Source organism: Aulonocara sp. 'chitande type north' Nkhata Bay, linkage group LG23, assembly GCF_057382095.1.
Source record: "Aulonocara sp. 'chitande type north' Nkhata Bay isolate Kocher_YH1m ecotype deep benthic linkage group LG23, A_spYH_male_GT1.1, whole genome shotgun sequence".
Lineage (NCBI taxonomy): Eukaryota > Metazoa > Chordata > Actinopteri > Cichliformes > Cichlidae > Aulonocara > Aulonocara sp. 'chitande type north' Nkhata Bay.
In genome coordinates this window covers 13,329,050-13,345,749 of record NC_141365.1, presented here as the reverse complement: position 1 = coordinate 13,345,749, position 16,700 = coordinate 13,329,050, and the positions used below count along the sequence as shown (strand labels likewise).

The 16,700-nt window shown below is 41.7% G+C and overlaps 1 protein-coding gene across 1 annotated transcript in view; it reads right to left on the bottom strand.

Annotated features, from left to right (window-relative positions):
* Positions 1–16,382, bottom strand: part of lingo3a (leucine rich repeat and Ig domain containing 3a) — a 35,430-nt gene extending 19,048 nt beyond the window's left edge. The window contains exon 1 of the mRNA XM_086283194.1: positions 15,898–16,382. The gene's annotated coding sequence lies outside the window, so the exon portion shown is untranslated. The remainder of the gene's footprint in view (positions 1–15,897) is intronic.
* Between the last annotated feature and the right edge of the window lie 318 nt (positions 16,383–16,700).

Here is a 16,700-nt window from a genome sequence, read left to right as displayed (position 1 = left end):
AGACCTGGGCAGCAGTGCAGCTGGATTCACGTCTATTCATAATTCATCACTCAACAGCAGTGGGGTGAAGATTGTTCTATATGTGTAATAAAGCAAGAAGAGACGTCTCTGAAAGGCACTGACAGAATCACATAGATCAGCCATTGTGTTGCTGAACGTCCCAGGTGAGGGACGCGCTTGTTATAAGCAGAGAGGCAGACGGAGACGATAGCTGCAAGTCACACCGCGTTAGCTCCTACAGCCATCCATCCGCAACTTTCAAAAGGAGAGCAGCTGACTGAGCCTCTGCCAGTCTAATATGAACTGTCAAAAGCCTAATTAGACAGCACCCAAGCATCACTCACAAAAGGCACCAGTTTCCCTCCAGTTGGAGCGTTCAAGTTTTTCCTGACCAGAAAGGAGTCAAACTGCTACACTAAACCCCGAGGGCGAGAGAAAGGAATAATTGGTAGCACATTTTCAGAACAAGCTTAAACATTTTAAGCAGACACTTGTGGTTGGTAAGTTCAATATTCACTTTTCTCTGACTCTTTAAGTTTCCTCCAACATTCATGAAAATATCTAAAAACCTTTGCTGTAAAATCATTTAGATAAATAATGTTTAATCACAAGTTTTTCCCGGGTTCCAGGTTTAATGCAGTCATCCAAAACATACGATGAGGATACTTCGGACTCAGAGGAACTGCCAAATCACACTGTAATTCTCTGCGGGTTTGTCTTTTCTGATAAAAAAAAAGAAAAAGATGATTTAATCCCTTGTTATTGTAAAAACATAAGTCACAGCTGCTTCATCACTTTTATCCTTGTAAACTCAGCAGGGTAAAATGAGTTTATTTCAATGATATAAAAAAGTCACTTTTCCCTGGGCTGTTTCTGTGATAAACTCTTTGAAATAAATTGAATCATTCATCACTTTTCAAATTAGGTATCTAACGCATGAGCATAACTGCAGCTGAGGATTTAATTCACTCGTGGGACAGATGCATAAATCCTTATAGCAGCTTGATGCTGACATTTTTTGGAGGACAGCAACAGCAAGTCAGCATGATTGATGATGATGACAGACATATGACAGACACTCAGACAGCTTGTGGACCCTAGACACTCAGCACTGCTTTACCTAAAAGAGATTAGGAAAAGTTGAAACAAATTCACATGCCGAAACCCTGAAAACAGCTACACTCAGAGGGTGTTGAGGCTTCACCTTGAATACAGAAGTTCAGTGACATGTCCTCATCTTCAAAGATGCGCAGTTTGCATAGTGACAACACTGAGCCTACTGCACACTGTGGAGGTGACTTTGGCTGTCAGAGATGTTGGCTGCCCCCCTAAAGTTCTGACATCACACGGTCCTGATGCTGAGGACACGGTGGAAGTGAGAAAAAGAAGGAAGGACTTTTAAAAGATGCGATGTGGTGAACTACTAGATGGCATATAGTGCCTGTGTCGTGATAATACTCTCATAAAGTTTTGTGTGCTAAAAAAGTGTTGTATTGGAATGTTATTGTGCTTAGGTTCCATAGTGCACGCAACAGCAAAACAAGCCTGGACATGTCTGAGAGCGAGAGCAGTGTCAGCATCCCAGGACTATTTCAACAACCTCTAATCAATAAAGTACAATGCAAAATATGTTTTAAAAAAGTATACAAACAAAAAGTATGTTTGTAGAGGTGCAAACAACAAAAACACACTGTGGAGTACAACAAGGCCACGAAGGGAGGCCAGCTGGTGATGTGCAACCCAAAACTAAACTAATGACTCAGTCAAGAACTGCTTGAGCGCTCAATGGTTGCACTCCATATGACAGGAAGAGCAAACGGTAGATGCAAATTACAGATGCAGTAACATGGTAGTAAAAGTAAATGTTAAGACAGTAATGTGCAGGCCCCAAAGAGTAACAAGGTGGTTAATTTAGTTATTGCTACAGTAAAAATGTAAGCACCAAGGATACTTTTACATTTGACTTATGTTGTAATAATAATAATAGTAGTAATGTATACCATGGGAAAATTACTCTGCATTTAACCCATTCACTCAGTGAAGCAGTGGGCAGCCACCAATCCCGCGACCGGGGAGCAGTGTTCAGGGGTACCTCAGGGTAGCCATTCAGTGGATTCAAACCTCCGACCTTCCGATCATGGGGGCAACCACTCTACTCCACTCTCTACTGAGCTGGCACCAAATTCACACTTCAAATTAGGTAGTGTGTCATCAGTGACAATAACATCTTAAGTGTCACGATTGCAAATTTTCTATAAAATGTAAATATATTTAAATAAATATAAATAATAATGATAAATAATTTTATGGCTATATGGTTTCTCATGTTTGTGCTGAGTCAGGCTAACAGACTGCTGCCATTACTGTTTTATTTAGCATATAGACATGAGAGTGGCATTGAGCTTGCTTCCTATGATGTTATTTTATTATATATTTACATTTTATTTGGGACTACCGAAGCAGGAGTGGAACAAGATGTTGGAAAACGCAAAAACAGACCCAGAGTAAATCTAACTTAAAGATGTGATATATTAGGTTACCTCCAGAGTAAAGCTCACTACACCATGTGCTTTGTCAGCTCTTTGTAGATATCCTAATTGCATTTTTACAGATTAGTCATAAGGCTGACGTGGCTTATGTGAAATACGGCATTAAAACCATAGGTGAACAATAATTTGCAACCAGGAGGTTTTTTCTATGTGTCTGGCATTCCTGACCTCCCTGTTTCTAAACTGCACCGGCTCATCGTTGTCACTGATATTTTGTAAGATGTTGCTGTTCCATGTAACGAGTCTCATTAGGCTGCTGCTCCAGCAGGGTAGGTCATAAAAGGTCATCAGCATCCAAATCAACAGCTCATAACTAACATCTGCTTCAAATTAAGGATCCACAATCTCAGTTCCTGTTTCTGTCAATTTGGATATTTTCAGTGTTGCTATCGTTTCACACTACATTGAGGAAGATCATCTTAATATGCCTATTTGAATACAAAAATACAGCTGAATATCTTTCTCGTCTCGCTCCTTGAATGTGAGAGATTATCCGAAGTAACCACGAGTTCACTCATCTATATTAAAATCGTTTTCTGTAAAGAATTTCTACGCAGCTCACTCCACAGCAGTGAGCAGACCCAGCTCTCACTCTCGTCTTACGTTCAGTAATGAATACAACACAAACCAGTGCTGCAGAAACAGAGCGTTGACAGCTAGCCTTGTTTTAAAAAAGAAAAATACACCAAGACCGGTGACATCTCCACAGCTGTTATCCGTCAGTGCTTTGTTCCCTTAAATGCAAACAAACGCTAGAATTGATCACTTCTCTTTCAGATATTTGACACGAGCAAAGCGATTTTGCTCCAGAACGCATTTCCTGATAAAATAGGGCACCTCTGACATCAGTGTGAGTCTACATTAAGGTGAAAATTACACAGAAATATCCACAAGTGTTCCTGACCAGTAATTATCCCTGTCTGACACACATGCAGCAGGAATAGCCGCTGGCCTGAACGGGATTACAGCGTAATGACATGCTGATGAAATGTACTGGGCCATCCAGCTCTGTCTATGTTATGGCCTGTTGTCCATATTTCGGCTGAGCCTGTTTGTATGGCCTACTTCGCAGTCCCACCCTCTAATCCCGTGCCGATGGGAACTGCCACGCCGCCTGGTCCCCTTCCCATCTCTCCTCCACTCAGCTTTAATCTCACTTCGGCTAAGACGGTGATGGTGAGCGCCAAAGTGGGGATGGCTGACAGTCAAAAGCAGCCTCGGCTAAAGTGTGTTTTTGATTCTGATAAACAAAAAATACTTTAACTAAATCTCGTTATTTTGCCCACAATTTACAGTCTTCGCATGAATGAAAACAGCAGCAAATAAAACGACTGTGTGCCGTTTGGAGCTGTGAGCGAGTGGCATGTCTTCCTTCCTGTTGCACCGGGTCTAATAATTTGAGAATAGCGTGGTCTGGGATTTTGGTGTAATTATCCGAGAGCGCTAATTGCAGTAAGAATTCGGAAGCAATTATGAGGATCTTGAGCATCGACGCTGGCACTGAATCTGCATGGCGCAGAGTCTCACAGCAGCTGTTGATTAATCTTCAAGCTTCACTAACACACAAATCCCTGCACAAAACTTGTGGCGATAATCATTCATAAGTTAAATCCCAAATTTATTCGCTCATCCCTTTATTTGATTTGTGCGCACTAGGAGGGGATGTTTAGTCTGGAAAGAAACTCTTGTTTATAGCTTTGAGCTGAAGCAGAAGAAGCAGAATGTTCAGTATCTGTGCCACGTCTTCTGAGAGATTAACTAATGTGGCAGCAAGCTGCCTGATAAAAGGACTCAAGAAGTCAAGTGGCAGGAAAGAGAAGAAGGCGCTGACCAATGAGGGAAACGAAACAAAGCAGTCAAGAAAACGAGGAGAAACGAGAGGAAAGAAAAGCAGTTATTGAGCACAGGAAAGCAGAGGAGTGCGCAAGAAGAAATTATAAATAGAAATAAAAGAGCTTCTTCTTTTAAGTTTTCTTTTTTTTTTTTTTTTTACAGGGTGACAGATAAAAACAGAAAGCAGAGATGTGAAATGGTTTAGGGAAGGTGATGAGGGATTATACATCCTGACAGAGCCACAGAAGAAAGAGAGCCTTAGAAATGGATTTGTCAAAAGTGAGGCACTTCAGAGGAACGTGGACTGCAACCGTGTGTGTGTGTGTGTGTGTGTGTGTGTGTGTGTGTGTGTGTGTGTGTGTGTGTGTGTGGTTGACAGCCACACTCTCTTATCGCTCTGTTGTAAATCTGAACTCAAAAGAGAATCTGTCACTGACTGTGCTGCTGCTGCCGTTGTCCATAGAACCGCTCTGAGCACCCAATTGAACACTTACATACTGACAATGAAATTGTAAGGTACACATAAGTTCTGCAAAAAAAAAAAAAACATGTACAGGCTCTCAGATGAGGCTTTCTATGGCGTCAACAATGACACAGGTTGTCAGCACCTGTGATGAAGGCTTAGTGGGAGAAAAGGCTGGGAGCTGGGGGGGATTTACCCCCAAAACAAACAAACAACTGTTCACGGTACAAGCGCGAAGGATGAGCAATGAGTGTCCTTAAAGAAGGTCACCATGCCTCGCCATCTCACCAAGTCCAAGGCAGATTACGGCATCGTGGCCTTTTATCTGCCATGCAAAGGGACCTCTTTAAAGTCTCTAGGCATAGCTTTGGGCACCCAGTAATTGGGTCCTGCCTGCACATTAAACATAAATCTGTTCTGCATCACGCAGGAACTCAGCATCGGATGTACCGGGATGAAACAGCATGCTGGATGGAGTAAGAGGCACACACTGTGCCACACCAAAAAAAGAAGGAGAAGAAGAAAAAAAAAAGCTAAAAACCTCACCCGTGCAAACAGACTGAACCACAGCTACAGTCAGACATACAAATTATTCACAGGCTCTTTTGAAACTGTTTACTCTGGGATGCAGATGCTGCCTTCCTCACACTGAGACAGTCGAGAGATAAACTGAAAGTGGTTCTGATGAGGGATTGGTTGTGAAGGATTTGATTGTGGGACAAAAGTGAGATGCAGAGGAGTTCTTTGAAGGAAAGCGACAGTATGCATGCATACAATAGGCTGACAGAGGCAAAAGGAAGCAGGCAGGGCTGCCTTTGAAATAGGTGAAAGAGGCTGTGACAGTGTGTTGTCAGGCAGGCGAGCTGATCCCTGATTCTGTGATCAATGTTTTCCAAGAAAGAAAAAAAAAGATGAATAATTCAAAACAGACGAGCGACAGGCTCGTGAAGACGGGTAAAGCAACAGTAGTCGTCTGGCTCGCATAATAAATTCATAACATTCCCCTGATGTCCAGAACCGGCTTGTCCTTTTCGCCCGAAAGTGTGGCAAACAGCACACATCAGAGAGTACACCTGTCAGAGCTCGAAAATGTGACAGAGCATGAGCAACGATGCACTTGTGTACATAGGCAGCAGCACAGTCGCATGGACGGATATTTATAGCTACGCAGATCTACAGATTGTGATCTATACCGACAAACATAACCCCATAATTCTAAGAAGCAACATGAAATCCACCTCCACATATAAAATGTACCCACCATGTTCCAGCTATTCTGTGAGTAGAGTATAGCCTCCATAAGGTATTGACCTAAACAACAGAAAAGAAACTTGCCACAGCTGTGATTTAGTTCAAAGCAAAGAATCTCAGCAGACTACTTCTGATCAAACACGTCTGACAGGCAAACCGAATCTGTACACTCCCACAAAGGGGGGGAAGATGAGAGGAACCACAGTCTGTTAAGCCCAATCTCATCACACCCATCTGTCACGGTTACACACGGACATTTACAGCTGCACATTTATTAGTTCAAATCAGGCAGGAAGAAAACAGGGAGAGATTTTCTTCCTTTCAGATGACAGCCTGGAAAAAAGCTTCCCCCTATAAATATACTGTCCCTCTCTCCACCACTGCATGAAAATAACACACTTGCTTCTCAGTGCACGGCAAGTAGGGTCATCTTTTATGGACTCTGCTATAGCTGCTGTTTTAAGTGGACTAATATTAACAAGGCATGTGTAAATAAAAATCAATTAACCTTTAATTCTCAGCATTATAAAAAGCTTCAGCATTTTCATAAAGTGGAGGTATTTCTATATTTTGTTAAACTATTTGAAAAAGGAAACCAGCTCAAACTAACATCTCCATAATTATGTATTACACTGGCACACGGCCGTAACACCTTCGAGCTACAAGCTCAAACGCTCTAATGAACACAGTAACGTCTGATATGTCTTACTTGACTTCAGTGTCACCTCCTTTGATTTATTAAAGAGGAATAATTTTCTTTTACCTCTGGTGATCAAAATCTGAAAAATGAGGAGTCTCTTGAATATATTTAGGGAGCAGAAGTTAGCCAGTAGTTAAAGCTGTATCCACGAATCCATTCCTTTATTTGACACTTCCTAATTATGATCCAAATTTCAATTTTAAAAAATGCTTGAAAGCTTCTTTTAGGTTCTTTTGAGAATTATATTTAATTTTGTTTGAGCTGGAGGCAGCATCAGGTTACATTAACTGAAAACAGGGGGAGGCCGCTAGCTTTGCTGTGTCCAATTTGCTGTCACAAAACCTGCAAACTGCTGGAGACTCATTGTTCCCAGACCAGAAGTAATCAAGTAAAAAGAAAGCACATCCTCTCTCAGTTCTAAGGTTTTACGTATAAAGCCATAATAGAAAAACATATGTGGTCCTCGGCAGGTGTTGAAAAATACAACCTGAAATGAAACATTACACATATTTCCGAGTCACTATTTAAGCGAAAACTGGACAATAAAATGTTTCCACATTGGAAGGAAGGATTCATCGGCTCGGGAAATGGGATCATCCAATGAGCACATGAATGAACAGTTATTCAATTCTGAAAGTGAAGTTCACTGATTTGAAATCATGCATAAACAAGGTTTAAATTACAGTTCGAATGCTCCCATTTCTTGTTTCTATAGGGAGCAACTAAAGTGCACGCAAGCTAGCAAAAATATACTACAAAAGACGCAACACATAAGGCAAGTGAAGCGAGGATAAAAGGAAGGAGCAGCCTGACTGCGCAGTTCAATCTCATCTCCCTGTTCCACTGATCTCCACTTCAGGAAAATGATTTGATCAACTGATTATCTGATTTATGTTCAACAGCTGAAAAGGAGATAAAAGTCAGCTTTAGTTCTGTCAGCGTGATCCGCGGAGCAGACAGAGAGGGGAGTTGGAGGTCGTGGAGTGAGCTGAAGATGCAAAGAGGCGTGAGTGTTTAGTCTTCATTTATACAGACGGTTCAGTCAGATATTTAAAATAGCTTTAGTAGGTTCAAAGAACAATTATTTAATGAGGATGAGTAAGAGAAACAGACAATACCTAAAAAAGCTCCACGGATGAAAGTAGACATGGAAGCGATGCGCCGGAGTATTCATATTCTGCTCGACTGATCTTGATATAAATGCAAAATTAGCTGATCCGGGCCAAGATGTTGAAGTAGCAGAGAGAAAGCCATCTATTGCAGTGATGCAATCACTTAGACATAATAACAGATTCATAGCTCCTGTGAAAAACACAAGATGTCAACTGAATCCAGTTCAGCTTGGCAAACTTTATACACATCTGGAACAATTTTACGCTACGACATGCACTATGGGCTCACCAGCTGGAAACAACAACGTCGGACCCCATCAAAATCTGCAAAAAGGCTCGTTACATAAGAATGAGCATCATCATTTTACAATTTCAACAAAATATAATACATTAAACTGGGAAAACACTGCCAAACGTGCAGATATCCAAGTGTTTGAGCAAAATTAAACACATCTACTAAGTATTTAAGCAGGTGGCTGTGGCTCGGGAGAGGCGGTAGTGCAGGTCATCTACTAATTAGGAGGTTGGTGGTTCGATCCCTGGACGCTCCAGTCTGCATGCCAAAGTATCCTTGGGGAACATGCTGAACCCAGAGTTGCTTATCGGAGTGTGACTGTTAGACAGAAATCACTTGGACGTAGAAAGAAAGTGCTCCTGTGAATGAGCCGTGTTGTATAAAGAGCTTTGAGTGCTCGAGAAGAAAAGAACCATTTATCATTTTCTACAGAGAATTGTAAATACTGCTTACAGAAAGTACACTCTGTCTTGAAATACTATCCAAAAGCCAACATCCGTGTGACTCGATGATAATTTGTCTTTGCTTTAGTAATTGTGCTTATGTCCTTCTTTCAATGTATTGTTAACTGTCGTATGGTTATGCCACAGTTTTACCATTCCTGATCATCTCAGCTTTTGTATCTTATTTGTTTTTATATTTCTCGATTTAGCTCTTTGCTACTTTCTTCATAGCTCCCTCACTGCCGGCTGGGATATATTAATATATCCAATTTAGCAGCCCTGAATTGAATAAACATGTATGAACGTTATGCGACAGACTCGCGACCTGTACAGGTGTTCCCCGCCTCTCGCCCTATGACAGCTGGGATAGGCTCCAGTGCCCCCCACGACCCTGGGAAGGATAAGCGGAAGCGAATGGATGGATGGATGGATGGATGAACGTTATTATTAACATTAACATTATTATTGCTGGGTCTTTACCTTACAATATAAAGCGCCTCGAGATGACTGTTGTTGTGATTTGGTGCTATATAGATGCAACTGAACTGAATACAGATGCATGGATGTTTATGTGCCATGTGACTGTAGATGAAAATAAGCATTTCTGGCCAAATCTTTCATGATGTACCAAAGCACTCGTGTTAATTAATGTGCATTGCCACTATTTAAATATATAAAGATAAGCATCACCGCACAAACACTTAACTGAGTGTTTTCAGAGATCAGCTGGATTGAACACACTCTTAACTATTGTGAACATCAGGACCTATTTGAAGACTGATTAATTAATCCCTTCCTTGATACTCTACTCTGACCACTACACATGAAGGTCTCAATAAGCCAAAGTCATCAACCGTATCTGGACTGAGGGAACACTATAAAGGGGGGAAAAAAGGTACATTTGATTAAGCATTTAAATATTAATTAGTGGATGATGTTGACTGGATGAGGGTGTGCAGGTGTGCTTGAAGATAAAGCTGCGGAAGTTTAATTAGGTATTGCAGTTTAATCGTGATGTGTTTTAATGCATGTGAGGGCAAGAAAAATGAGAAAACGTCGCGACTGCAAACACTCATGCGTTAATCTAATCGTGCTCGTAGTTACATAATTTAAGAGAGCTGATTATGAAGCGATCTCATGTGCGGGGTCTGTGGTATGAAAGATATGTGTAACTTGAGTCAGCCCATAGGACACAGCTGGCTTGACGCAGTGGTCCCAGATACAGTAAGCCGCGACCGCCTGGCTCAGCTGCTGCAAATGCAGTTTAATGACAGAGCTGGAAAGACTGATGCCCCTCGAAGCGTGAAGTAATAATATTTCTGGAATCTATCAGTCGCTTTATACAAAGTAGAAAAGGTAAATTTACATTTTTATCTGCAAGTTATTTTCCATTGATGTGTTTAGAAAAACACTCTGAAATCCTTTTGAAAACATGAACTCTACTTTGGGCTAAATGTGAATTTATGATGTGAGAGTTACGGGTAAAATAGATAAAAGGCAGCTTTTAAAACAAGCTGTATTCAGAGAGTTAACATCTCTTACAGTCTGGGTACTTTTTCATTTGAAGAATCAAAACGTTTCTCAACACGTCCTGAACAAAGGAGACAAATAATGCTTTAGGATTCTGCAGTGAGATGAAAACAACCGGGTGCCCTTCAGAGATGAGTGTTTCCATGCTACTGAATTAAGGTGCTGCAAAAAGTGTTTGCCCCCTTCTTGATTTCTTACTTTTTTGCCTACTTGTCACACTGGCATTCTTCAGGTTATCATCAAATTTTAATATTACATAACGATAACACAGGTAAATAAATAATGAAAATTCAAAAAGATGTATTTATTATGGAATAATCTATCCAAGCCTACCGTTGCACTGTGTACAAAGTAATTACCCCCTGAACCTGATAACTGGCTATTCCACCCTTAGCGGCAAGAACAGCAATGTTTGTGATACCTTCAGACACATTGGAGGGTTTTCCAACATGAACGTCTTTAAGGTCACGCAGAAGCAGCACAGTCTGATTTAAGTCCAGACTTTGACTTGGATTCTCCAAAACATTCATTTGTTGTTTGAGCCATTCAGAGGTGGACTTGTCACTGTTGAGTGCCCTTGAGCTTCAGGACATGAAGTAATGAGCGGAAATCCTCCTTCAGGGTTTTCTGGTATGGAGCAGAATTCATGGTTCCCTCAGTTACAGCGAGTCGTCCTGAAGAAACCGAGCAGCCCAGACCATCACACTATCACTACCACCGACTGCTGCTGGGATGTTCTCTTTATGAAACGCTGTTAGTCTGATGCAGATGTAACGGGACTCAAACCTTCCAGAAAGTTCAGCTTCTGTCTCATCAGTCAGAAGATTTTCCCAGGAGTCTCTGAGGTCATCCAGATGTTTGTTGGCAGATGTGGTGTTCTCCTTGCATGCCATTTTTGCCAAGTCTCTTTTTTATGGTTGAGTCATGACATCTGACCTTAACAGAGCCAGACAATGCCTGCAGGTCTTTAGATGTTGTTCTGGTTCTTCTGTGACCTCCTGAGAGAATTTTGGTAGGCTGATCACTCCTGTGACTTTATTCTCAGTGCTATGACTGAGAATAAAGTGTTATGGTGGTGGTTGAGCAGTTAGAAAGGACAGGTAACCAATATTACAGTATACATTTACATTTACTCTGGTTAGTTGTTTCCTTTTGCAAGCATTTCATCTGATAACTTATAACAAGTGATGTCAAATGCAGAATCTATATCTCAGATGTAAAAGGACAGTTTTCATACCAGACTGCCCAAAGATGGCACAACAGTGAGCCCATGTTTTACGTTTTTAATAGCAGAACGAAGTTGGCATACAATTTAAAACCTAATTTAAAACTTGAATAAACAGTTATCTGTGTCACTTATTACTTTATTCAAGACTGCTAATGCTATGCTAATGATATATCATGTATTATTTTTGACTGGACAGATGGATTATTCTTGATTTAAGGACATTCTTTTTGAGGAACTGCCATATGCAGTCCTCAGAGTCCTGTTTAAATAATTTCTTACGCTATTAAGGATAACATCTCTGATGAGACACCGAGCAGGAGCCCTGAACTCCATTTTCTCCAGCAATCTCAGCCATGATTGTCGATCCATATTGAGAAATTTTGTTTTATAGCCGTCCGGTCGCACCACTTTAAGCTGCCAGCAGCAGCAGAAATACATAAAATGAAATGAGGCGGAGAGTCTGACAAGTATATAAGCTCCCCAGAAACCCTCCTCTTCAAGCCCTAGCACAGCTCAGTGATGGAGACTCTTTGCTCTCTGACACACACGTTCAGTATCAGCTCAGACACATTAGAGGTTTAAATAGTTGATCTCTCTGTTCTGTGTTGTTTTATAGATGATTTCATTTTTAGATCCAGCTGGCCTGGTGTCAAGCATTCATCGCCACAAACGTTCTCATCCTAAGGAGCGCTGGGCAAACAAACTGACTTCATGCAAGAAGCATGAGACAAAGTGTGATCTCTGAACTCCTCTTAACTGTGTAAAATCAGACACTCGTGAGACTCATTTGATTCCTCTTATTATTTACGTAACTACTAAGACCGTCTCATCACACATTCTTTCATCCAGAGGCCGCGGAAAACATAAAATATGCAGCATCCAGAGTGCAAAAACCACTTCTCTCCTGCCATCGCTTCCTCTCTGGATCTCGCCTGTGTCCTCCAAAGTCACTCTAGAAAAATCATCATCAGCTTAAACGAGCAAAATTTCAAAAGTACACAGATGATACAAGAAGTTGAGGTATTATAAATAGGCTGTGCAATAAAAAGAAAATACATTAGCTAATGTAGTTTTAAACTGAAGGTAGATATATTTTCTGAGTGGGCCGTGACAGAAATTGCATCTGTATTGTTCTGGGTTGATTTATTTCTTTGGCTTTGATTCTATGGCTTTTAAAAAAATCTAACGAAAGCCTCTGTAGTTACTAGCGGCTCCATTAGAGTCACATAAATAAGCAGCCCTGCAATGACAAACTGCAGCGTGTGGCACTTCATGACTGCACTGCCGTACTAATTCGTCTAAAGCTTCAGCCTATTTTCCGCAGGTCAGGGAGCATAATTTTGAATAAAAACGCTCACATTTGGCCTTGATTAAGCCCTGGAAAAAGGTACACACACACACACTCACACACAGGCAAGAGTCTAATTTCACTAAATTATTCTAGATGCCATTTGAAGATCAGTTCACATTCATAAGGTGATATATTGAGATCAGTAATTGCCATCCAGGGGACACAGGTGTTTCTGCAGCAACCACGGTTACGTAAAGACTGTCAAGCTGCTCGAGCAATCTTAAAATAGTTAGTTGAATGTAATATATAAACAGTGAAATAGTATAATGCATAGCTCCAGGAGCTCCAGTTTCCCCCAGCATCAAAAAAACATACAGGACTTTTTCTCCTGTCATGTGCTCTCGAACAAGGCACGGTGGCTGGCAACTACTACTAATATAAGGATGGGTTACAAGAGGAGAACTAGCTTCCCTACAGGGATGAATAAAGGAAATCTTACCCTCTATAAGTAATGAATAAATGATTAATCCAGAACGTCACTGATGTAGTAGCTCGTCCGACTCATTATCATCACAATTCACAGGTCATTATAATGTGTGAGGTACAGAAAGAAAGTAATAGGCTTCGCAGTCATTGGTTGGAGGTATTTTATAAACTAATGAAAATTTAAATCTATTAAAAAGTCAAGGAGGATTGCAAACAGTCACACACAGGAAACTACAAGCTGAGCATTACTCTAAGAGGAGTGTTTTTTGTGACAAGCAGAATGACCTTGACCTTGATCATTGCGTGTAAGTTTCATTAAATTCTAGCCAGTACTCTGTGAGCACTAGCAGGTCTAATCTCCGAGCTACATCATTAGATCCCTACTATAAATATTATTTAAAATAGCTAAAAGTGGCGATAGGCAGCTGGAATATTTGGTTTAACATGTTAAATAAAGGATTAGCCATCTGACAGAGTACAGAATTAGCTAATAGTAACAGATAAATTGATAAAATTCCCTTCAACTAGAAGGTGAATAAAATCCATCTTTTTGGTCAGATTTTATCCCAACTGCACTCAGTTCGAGGATGCGATTGGACTGATCTGACAGGGCTGTTGTGGTCCATCTGGCAAAATAGGACTACTGCTCTAAGGTAACGAGGTCAACCAGGCACTAATGTCACAACAAATGCGAAATGAAGAAATCTCATTTTTAAAAAAGACTTGTAACGCCCACGTGCTCTCTAAGCTCTGCATTAAGGTTACAGCCCCGTCTGAATGTCTGTAATGGCATTACAGTAGTCTGTGGGAGGCCGATCATTCCAGCTGGACATCTTAACGCAGACAGATGACACGCCAGCCTGCCTGCAGGTATCGGACAGCCACTCGCAGGAGCACTCTCTCCTTTCAGTCCCGCATCGCATGCCTCCTCCTCCCTTTTCCTCCCTCTGCACTCTCCTCCCTGTAAGAGCAGCGATGCCCTCATCTTGCTGACAGTGGATGCATCTCTGTTTTATTGCCCTCATAAATACTGTGGAGTTGAAAACAATGAGGCACTGTTAAGCTGAGCCAATGTGACTGTTGAGCTTGGATGACAGCTTTATGTGCAACAGAAAGGTTCAAAATGAGAAGGTAAGTGTAGGCGTAGTAAAGGACAAGGCTAACAGGCCTGTTTTAATAACGCACTCTGAGGAACTTTGCAGACATTTCATTACTGACACATAAATCTGTCAAATAAGGAGGCTAAGTGGCACCTCGGGTACCATTAAGAGCTGTTTCATAATTGCCTTCACTTTAGTTGCTGTTTTTTCTTGATTTTGTTTTTTTAAAGTAACTGCTCTCAGCAGAGATCTATAAGATGATACATGGTGGCACGAAATGCACAGCATAAATCCAGTAATAATCCTGGGATTAATAAGAATGTAAGATGTTAAAGGAACTGCACCTACAGTACCTTAAGCAGATTAAGCATTTGCAATGTGACCCTTACTGTATGAACCCAGTGACGAACATGAACCCAGTGTCCAAGGACACTTCAACAGGTCGAAAGCAGCCAGTGACTGAACAAAAGCTAAGGCACCCCACTGCAGGACACCAAACATAATTCTTCAGTCACAGCGCATGAAAAGAGGGAACATGGTGTTTTAAATGATTTTCATTTGAATGTTGGTGAAATTACCGACTCTGCGGCTCTCTACCCGCCTCTTATTGGTTTAACGGTGACCGATTAACTGGGGCAAGCATGCAGTGACACTACAGTTAAAAATCATTGAAAGGGCCAGTCTCAGACTGACTGAATCAATGTAGAGATGTGAATGTCACGGTATAAAAACAGGGTAGTCCGAAAGGCTTGGACTCGAGTACTTTCAGGGACCTTTGTTGCATCTCATTATCCTCCTCTGTCAACAAGTCACCCCCAAAATACTCAGATGATCAAACTCACAGGAATTACAATTCCCTCCTGTACTATCTTAAAAACAGAAACACATCAAATGTGCAATTTCAGCAACAAAGCAGTCAGTTACAGTATGTATGCAAGCACTGCTGGACCAGAGGAGGAAAGAGATTAAAGCAAAACTATATTCAGAATTTTCCTAAAATAATCATCCGTCTTCCAGAGACTGCACTAAGAACAGAGCAGAGGTGCAGTAAAAACAGAGCTGGGAGAGGGCTGAGCAAACACCGACAGAGGGTTTAAGACATGCCAGGCGGAGGACAGGCACCGAGCTTCTCACACCGAGACAACTGCAGGGATCGATCAAAGGCTGCCTCCCCCCTTCCTTCGTTTAGATCATCAAAACCTAATTGACAAATGGTAACCAATGACACACACACAGTGGCTCTGCTTGCATGGTTGCACTAGCACACCATCCCGAGGTTGACAATAGAAAAGCACGAGATAATGAGACCTGATGTCCAACTGAGTTAGAGAGCAAATCAATCAGCCGGGAATGCACCATAACAGAGTGAGAAGTGTCTGAGGGGATGGAATGTGTGGATGATTACAGGTGCAGCCTTGGGCTCATCAAGTTGTCTGTTAAGGTGTGAGTTGAATATAGCAAAGTGGAAGAACGAGTGAAAGACACATGCAGAAAAGAAGAGGGACACAAATGATAAACGCCATGTGCACGGTCTCGTTTCGTGGCACATTAATGGATCACAGAGGAGTGTGGAAAAGTGTTTGTTTGATTGCAAGAAAAGATGGCACTTGACTCACCCAGGAGTACAAGTTGACCGGCTCTCCCTCCACATCTGAGCCTGGAGGTACCCTGGTCTCCGCTGGCCGTCTCCTCCGAGTCTGTGCAGGATGATGTTACAGTGCTGGTCCTCCAGCTTCTCCAGATGCTGGGCTTCTTCTTCCTCCTCCTCTTCCCGCAGCAGCAGCAGCAGCTGGACCGAAGTGCATTCACTCACCTTCCCTCACCGTTCTCTGCTCCTCCCAGCAATGTCGCGGAATTAGCTCTTGCCTCCCAAATTGAGTCCCCGGATTCCCCTTCACCTCTGCTTTGTGCTACAGAGCCAGCAGGAGCTCCTGCCACAGCTCTGCGTGTCGGCGAAGGCAGCCACTAGCGAGCGGGTTGGACTGATGGAGCTGTGGTTACTGGATCGCGTTTGTGTGAGTGTGCTGGCATTTGTGTGTGAGGGATGTAGAGCGAAGTGTGTGTATGAGTGTGTGTGTTTGAAAGAAGACCCGGCTTCTGATCATTGGGGCTCATCTGCTCTCTCTTTCGCTCTCGTACTCGGGCAGTTTTGCGCTGCATTCACGTTCCGTGTATAAAAACGGAAAAGAGTCACCTGCTTAGAAATTCAGCCCACCTCAGCTGAATTGAAATGTATGAATGATGAAATACATTTCAGCACATTTCAAAATTATTCGTTTCTACTACAATATTTTACTCTTTGATTTATTCAGTTTGTGTTTGGTTAAGATTTTTATTTATTTATTTAATTTTCATGTATTTAAACTATAGTCTCGCTTTCCTCGGCAATACCCTAAACTTCTTATGATGTAGTAAACAA